General features: G+C 40.6%; 1 protein-coding gene across 1 annotated transcript in view; it reads right to left on the bottom strand.

Moving 5' to 3' along the window:
• The window catches only part of gpr4 (G protein-coupled receptor 4), a 45,510-nt gene extending 39,426 nt beyond the window's left edge, over positions 1-6,084 (bottom strand). Inside the window, exon 1 of the mRNA XM_035679377.1 lies at positions 5,938-6,084. The gene's annotated coding sequence lies outside the window, so the exon portion shown is untranslated. The remainder of the gene's footprint in view (positions 1-5,937) is intronic.
• Between the last annotated feature and the right edge of the window lie 1,575 nt (positions 6,085-7,659).

Here is a 7,659-nt window from a genome sequence, read left to right as displayed (position 1 = left end):
CACCAGCAAACCATGATCTATACTTGACACTGTCACTGACAACAGGTCTGGTTGCAGTTTGCTTTGGAGAATGTCCAAACGAAGCTAAACCGAAAACAGCCCTGGGTTAAAACAGGTGGGTTGTTTAAGGTAACGGTGAGAAGATGAAATTCAAACCACTCTAGGTTGAGTAACAGATGAATGCTTTTAAAGGCGTATCAGAAGCCAAAACACTGCACAACAATTGCAGACAGGAAAGAACGTGGGAAGTTATCACAGCTGCAACTATTTTGTCTTGAAAATCGCAGGTTAAACAGTAGTAATACTCCGTTCACGTTACAAAGTAATCTAACAGGAATGTGCGCTTGCATGTATTTGACTGGCCAGTTAGCGCCTTGCCAATGATGTTGCGTGCAGCAAGTTGAGCGTGGTTCCACTCTTTTGCCAGACAACTCTACGCTGGCACCCTTGCTCCATTGACAGACTTACTCAATTAAAATGAATAAGGAGACTGTATTTTTCTTGCAGGGATAAAGTCGATCGCGGCCAAAACCGGATACATTTCAAAATGTATCTTTTTGTCTCCATGTTGGCCCTTTGTCCACACTAAGCAGACGTTTTTCTAACTGGATAACATCCGGTACATGAAATGCTGGTCCCATCCTTTAAGTTACTGAAAGGACACAGCAGGGAAACAAGCTTCAGTTCAGTCATTCATAGAATCGAAGTTTCATATCAAACATAAGGAAAATGAAGGTTATTCAAATTTTACCAGAGCTCCAAGATTCATTTTATCACTAATGTGTTCTCAACAATGAAACTGAGGCTGAGTTTTCAACTTATTAGCCAAAAGAGAGTACCACTAATCAATGTTGAACCTCAAAATAAAGGAAATTGCATTAATTTCTGAAATGGTCAAATTATCTTACATTAATTCTAGTTTCTGTCCTGACAGTCTAATGATCTAATGATGCTAATTAAATACTTCATAAATTATTGACCCCATCACTGTGATGGATCAGAAGCAGTTGATTATTTTCTTATCATACGTTAGTCGATGAAGACATGGAGCAGTAAAATGTCATCTCACTGATGTCAGGCCAGTTAAGCGTTTCAAAGTCAAACAGATAAGTTCCCAGTTAACTGGTATTTCAGATTTTTGATAAAGGAAATAATTTTCATATTGCCATAACAACAACAAACAAAGCAGAGGTTGGCAGGAGACTTTGTTGCTGATGCAAATGAGCTCTTGACTCTAGGAAAACAAAAGCAGAATCGCCCACGATAAAACACCAGCACAAAAACACCACTCTGCTCAGAGACCTCCAATTAAACGTGTAGCTACACTTACCACCGGACTGTTCTGGATGTGGGTGTGTATGTGTGTGTCTGTGTGTGCATGCGTGTGAGTGACTCAAACCACTGTCACCTTCACTCGCTTATGAGTCATCCCTCTAATTAAGAGACCGGAATCGTGACACCTTTCAGTGTCTCTGGAACAATTATCCAATTAGGTGAGCTGTGAGACTGCAGGCTGATGTTTCTCACTCCGAGCTGGACAGAAATAATCCATTTGTCCATCCATCACCTCAGTGTGTTTGTGTTTAGTTTTATGGAGGTTGACCTGTTGGTCAAATTGCCAAAGGCACTGATAACATCCCTGGTAGATCAGTTACTCCAGCACTCGATGCTAACACTTTACATTCATTTACAGTAGATTGAATATTGTGCCTAATTTGTCTGATTGTATTATTGTTTGGTTTCTAAATTTTTTTGTTACAACCAATACTAACCCTTGATATAGGTGTCTATAGGTAAAATAGTATCAACCAATTTGACTCAGTGGCTATGAAGTGAATGTATGCATCTCTTGTATGTCAAATTTTCAGGAAATAAAGTTCTAATAATCTATATTTTGGGCATTAAAGGGATAGTTTGGGTATTTTAAAGTGGTGCTGTATAAGGTACCTCTGTACCTACAGTAGATTGCGTTCAGGGCACCCCCAGTTTGCAGAAGCAGACAGGAGTCCCTACACAGAAGCAGAGCTTTGCACTTTAGTTTCAAGCAATTCCCTTTCATTTCTCAGATATTGCGTTGAAGAGAATGGGACAGACATGAGGTCACGGTGACCTTGATCTTTAACCTTTCACCACAAAAATCTAATCAATTCATCCTTGGGTCCAAGTGGATGATTGTGCTAAGTTTACACAAATAACCCCAAAACATAATGCCTCCGCACCGGCACTCAAAATGACGTGCTCAGCACAACACACCCACAACCCACATGTTTAAATTTAAGTATGTAATTTACATTCATAGCACCGATTATGGAGGTATGTCATGAAGTTGCAACTGGCAGATGTACTTCATTTCAGAAGAAATAATTTGTCCCTCAACCCTTAAAAGCAACGTCCAGACTGCACTTGGTGGAAATCCCAACAATCTAAAATACTCTTTTCACAACATTTCACAAATTAGCAGAATCTGTGGTTTTCGCATTAAGCAATGGTGTTCTGTTAAGTTACAGTATAATGTGATAGTGAAGTGCAGTGGGTGTCGATCCTCCAGTCAGGCTAGCTGTTAGTGTCGTTCTCTAACATAGTAGCCGTTCTGGCCCTTAATCACAGTGATTACTTAACCACACAGGCTCTTAAGTGCTGCTTCTCAGAACTCCTCTGGAGAGCAATTACACCATCACTGCTCTCTCTTTTCACATTCACCCCCCTCTGAAGCTCCTTTTTCTGTCCTTGTGTCCTCTCCCACACATCTGTCATCCTTCTCTAGTCTCTAGCCTGCCTCCTACTGCTCTCCTCTCCTCTTGTCCCCTTCCTCTCTTTTCTCCATTTCTTATGCTCTGCTCCCTTTGTTTTATAGTCTTCTTCTTCTTGTTCTATCTCCTTTCCTTTCCTAATCTAATATTTGAGTTTTTGAGATATTTCAGTCTGGATCAAAGTGGTGCACCAACCAGCATTCCCCATCCCTGGAACCAGGTGGCTAAAGAAATAGACTACCCTAAAAACTATTAATTATTGTCTGACTTGGTGCATACTCACAGTTGTGCACTTTTCAACCAAACTTACTGTACATGAACTGAATCCTGTTCTAAAGCACAGTCCAGCACTGCATGTTGTTCTGAGAGACTGATGTTGCAGTGAGCTGTGTTGAAAAGTAAGCCGCATGAGTGTTTGTCTCCCAAACTTCACCCAAGGGTGAACGCATTCTTCTGTAAAGGTCACACCACTGTCCGACTTCTGAAGGACACGGTGAACAAGGAGGGAGTAGAAGGATCTATCTAGGTTGAGGATTGAGGAGGAGGTAGCGGTGTGTGTGTGTGTGTGTGTGTGTTTGTGTGTGTGTGTGATTGGTTGGGGAGTGGTAAAAGGAACTGGTAGGTAAGTAAAGCTGGGGGTTTTTAGCTAACCACAGTCATCCTTCTGCCTCCAAGGTTGAAGCTAAAACAGCACAGATTATCTTTCCTAAGAGGTCAGAAATAGTTCAGTACGAGGGATGGCGGAGGAGGGGGGGTGGGGAAGAGGAGAGGATGGTTTATTTCGAATGTTATTATAAACGATACATTGAAATAGAGACAACAAGACAGAGAGAAAGACAATATTGCATGTAAGTTCTGCATTTAATACTCATCTGATCGTAGATTTTTTCTCTTATTACCAGATTGCATTTATTGCTGTTTTATATAGTTTTGAAGCCAGCGAAGCAAGTTAAAAGCTGAAAATTAAAATCACACCAGAGACACAACAACAGGGGGTTGAAAGAGAGCGAGGGAGAGAGGAGAATCGACGGAAAGAGAAGAAAGAGCACAGACATGGAGAAGAGAAGAAAAGGAGATTCTACTGATTTTAATATTACAACTGTTGGAGTTGAAAGCAGGAATTCTGTAGGAGGAACAGAGGATTCATTGTGCCGACTGTTTACTAAGAAAACCATTAAGGTCTGTTGAAACGTTTCCCTGCAGCTCAATGAAGCACGATGCTTTCCCGGAGATCACTGTCTCTTGTCTGTCTCTCTCACTGCCTGAGGTGGCTCATCTGCTTATTTAAAGACTATTACACACATACTCAGAGTTTGTCAAGTCCTTTTTTTGCCCAAGAAATTGACTAATAAAAACTGAATTTTGTTCCAAAGACTTCTCAACATTTCTCTCAAAGGAAGCAAGTGGCTGCCATTCATTCTTCTAAAGCATCAAAGTCAACTTCCAGCGGGCAAGATAATCCGTGATAGTAAACATGAATCTATAATTGGATTTGGTCAAACTCCATTCATCCTCCTTGAAGTTGTGTGGTTTCATATTCCTGCTGCATTCTGTTTCCCTCTGTTTCTTCCTTTTGCATTTGTATAAAGAAATGGAAGACTCTTGCCAGGAAATAATCCTTTAAAGACGCTGTATAAACTTTACTCTCACGTCCATATCTTTTAATTCAGAGTATCTGCGCCATCCCAAAGAGCAGTGACTTCACAACTTCGACACAAAACAATTAAAGATAAAACTACAGTACAAGGAGCTTGGTGTCACACACAACACTTGGAAACCAGCAGGATCTTTACTGTTACTGTTTGTTTATCATCTGTTTCTGACAGAAAAATGCATGAACACAGCACTGTCGAGCAGCAGAATTAAGTACTTGACCTTTATCTTATAGCTCCACCAGCAAGTAAATGCAGCACATCTGCTGCTATGGCAAAAAAAAAAAAAAACTGGATCACCACCAAATTATAATATTGATAACCTATTGATAGTCAGACAGGCCGAGGTCTAAAAACTCAACCTTCCTCTCCTTCCTTTCTGCAGACTGCTTTTCAAAATGATCAAATGGCAAAATTACAGGTAGCCAGTAAATGAGCAACAAGGTTCAATGAAGAAGCTTTACACATAATAAACTACGTTCTAAAAGGTTCTTCATAGCATCAAAGGTGGTTCTGCTCCACCTCACCCCTAAGAGAACAATGTTCTGGTCCCTGCACAGAGCAAGATATAGTTGGAGGGGCTCAGTGACACAAGCGGGTGATTTAGTTGTTCAGTCTCATGATTTATTTATTGTCTGCAGTCAAAACCCCCAGAGCTGTGGCAGAGACACAAGTGGCTACTGTACTGTAACATCAACGCTTCCAGCTCACCCCATGTTCCATTTACTAATGCAATTTGACTTGGTCTTGCAACAAGTCAATGGGAGCAAAAACCAGTCTGCTGTGTGAAGAGTGGAAGTGATGTCAGACGTAGAATACAAGTTCAGTTCAAAGTCAGGGGAAAGAGCAGAGGAGACGCTTATGTACAGCATGTGCTGACTTGTTTTATTTCCTTTGATGTCTTAAAACCCCTCTGACAGTTTATTATGTATAGTGAGAACATTATGTTGACTTACTGTGAAGTGTTTAATCCACATCATAAACAGTGAAGCAATGTATGACTTAATGTTATGGGATGTGAATATGCTGACATACTGACCTAATGATCCAAGTGCCAGTAATAAGCCTAACAACTACTGGAAAACTACCGAAAATGTATAGATAGATAGATAGATAGATAGATAGATAGATAGATAGATAGATAGATTTATTAACTACTTATAACATTCATTTAAATATTTCATCACTTGAATATACCCATTTATAGACTGCCTATATAATAGTATAACTGCTATGTTATATTCCTGTGACCTTATAGTTTATATTGTATGTATGATTCACCCGACGTTTTGTTGTTTGGAAAAATACTTACAGTACTATACCAATAATAATACATAATACTAGTAATTCACGTTAGTCCAGTATGGGTATTTACACATTCACATACAGAAAAGTACATGTTGTGAGTGACAAATTAGGCTAAAAATAGATATTATGTATGTAACGCTGGTGACAGTTTCACTCACACGTCTTCCTCTGTGTGTAAAGAAAAGAGTGAAGACAGAGCTGAGTGAGGCGCACAACGCTGTACTCACATTCAGGATCCCGGATCTCTGCTGTCACGTATCCATCCAGAGGAAAAGTCACTTCATTTCACTCAAAATCCGCCAAAAACCGTTCAGTAATAGTGGTGGTGGTCAGGTTACACAGCCTCCACAGGGTGAAACAGTGTGAGCGGAGCGGCAACAGCCGGCAGACTGAGACACACACAGAGAGAAAGAGAGAGAGAGAGAGAGAGAGGGCGTCATCATTTCATGCAAAATGCGACTCTCTCTTTCGCTTCCTCTCTCTCTTTCTCTCTCTCTTTCTCTTCTCCATCGCTGAACATAAGGTGCAAATCAATATGCTGGAGAATCTTAATTATTGTGCTCAACTAATTTTGTCTGTGAATTATCCCTCATCATTTAGCCCTAGAGAGTCTGTTCAGGGCGTATTTAGACTGTGTCACAGTTGCAGTGTTCTGAGTTCTGTAATATACACTGTCCTGACATGGGCGATGGGAAGTGTGAGGACCAGAGAGATTGTGTGTCATAATGGATTACCTATCTCAAGCAAGTTTAAAGCAGTGGTTCTCATCTCTTCTGGTGTCAAGGATGCCCAAAATGATACACAGCAGGCAGTGGACCCGTATTTGATAAGATGTGGTCTCAAGGATCCCCCGTCTGTTTAGATGTAGTTATTTTATAACTGTCTGATATAGATAGATTATACATGTTGTTTATTCTTTATTGACATGACCTACAAACAATCCCTGCCTCGAGCTTCGTCTGTTTCAAAGCTCCAGTGTGTAACATGTAACTATTGGCAGAAATGGAAGATGTTTTCATTAGTGTATAATCAGCTGGAAATAAGAATCATTGTGTTTTACAGTATCTTAGAATGAGACAATTTTATTTACACAGTGCATTTCCTCATTCTCGGAAGCCATGCTGCCATGTTTAACCACCATGAGTTCGTAGAGTTTCACAGCCATCGTAGTTATATTTGAGTCAAGAGGTTTCAGTTGGTTGCAATCTCACCGCTATATGACACTAAATCTTACACACTGGTCCTATAATGGTTAGTATGAGGGTCAATCATACATAACATGTACAGCCAAAAAAATTTAACTAACAGTAGGGTCCTTAAATCTTATGTCCGTGGTCAGGATTACAGATGAATGAATGAAACAGGTAGTTCTGCTGCAGCTCTACTTCTTTTCACCTGATAGAAGACAACAGAATATCAGCACTGGTTGTGCCAAGAAAGTGTTATCTGGACAGCACATGAAGCTCTTGGGCAACAGACCAATTCTTGGCTCGTCTGTAACCTGGAGGGGAGACGATGGTGTCGTTTCTGTGGAGAACCAGAAACTGATGTCCAGGCATTTATCAGAATAAGCTCCATGTGTTTTGTGTTTGATGATGACCCTGTGTGAAAGCTGGATGAGGATGGCTATGTGCAGTTTGACTCTTTCGGCTGCTCTGATGTCTAAATGTGATCATGAGTTAAGAATTGTGTTTTCGTAAGCTTAGAATGGCAATTTTATCTGCAAATGGAGCGGGTCCTGTTTGGATTCTGCCATGTTATCTACAGTAACCCAGAACGGACCAACCAAACACTGGCTCTTTCACATTTTAGAACAAGTTTTGCAGCCAGCGCAGTTTCTCGTCTCGTCTCGCCACTAAATCCTACACACTGGTCCTTTAAGTTACAGTTGCAGAAGGGGTTAGGGTTAGACAAGGTGAGCCTCCATGTAAGTCCATCCGGTGTTCTCA

This window comes from Morone saxatilis, unplaced genomic scaffold (assembly GCF_004916995.1).
Source record: "Morone saxatilis isolate NCDOM2014 unplaced genomic scaffold, NCSU_SB_2.0 Contig8, whole genome shotgun sequence".
Taxonomy (NCBI): Eukaryota; Metazoa; Chordata; class Actinopteri; family Moronidae; genus Morone; species Morone saxatilis.
The sequence above is the reverse complement of the archived record's forward strand: the minus strand, read 5'-3'. Positions and strand labels throughout refer to the sequence as shown.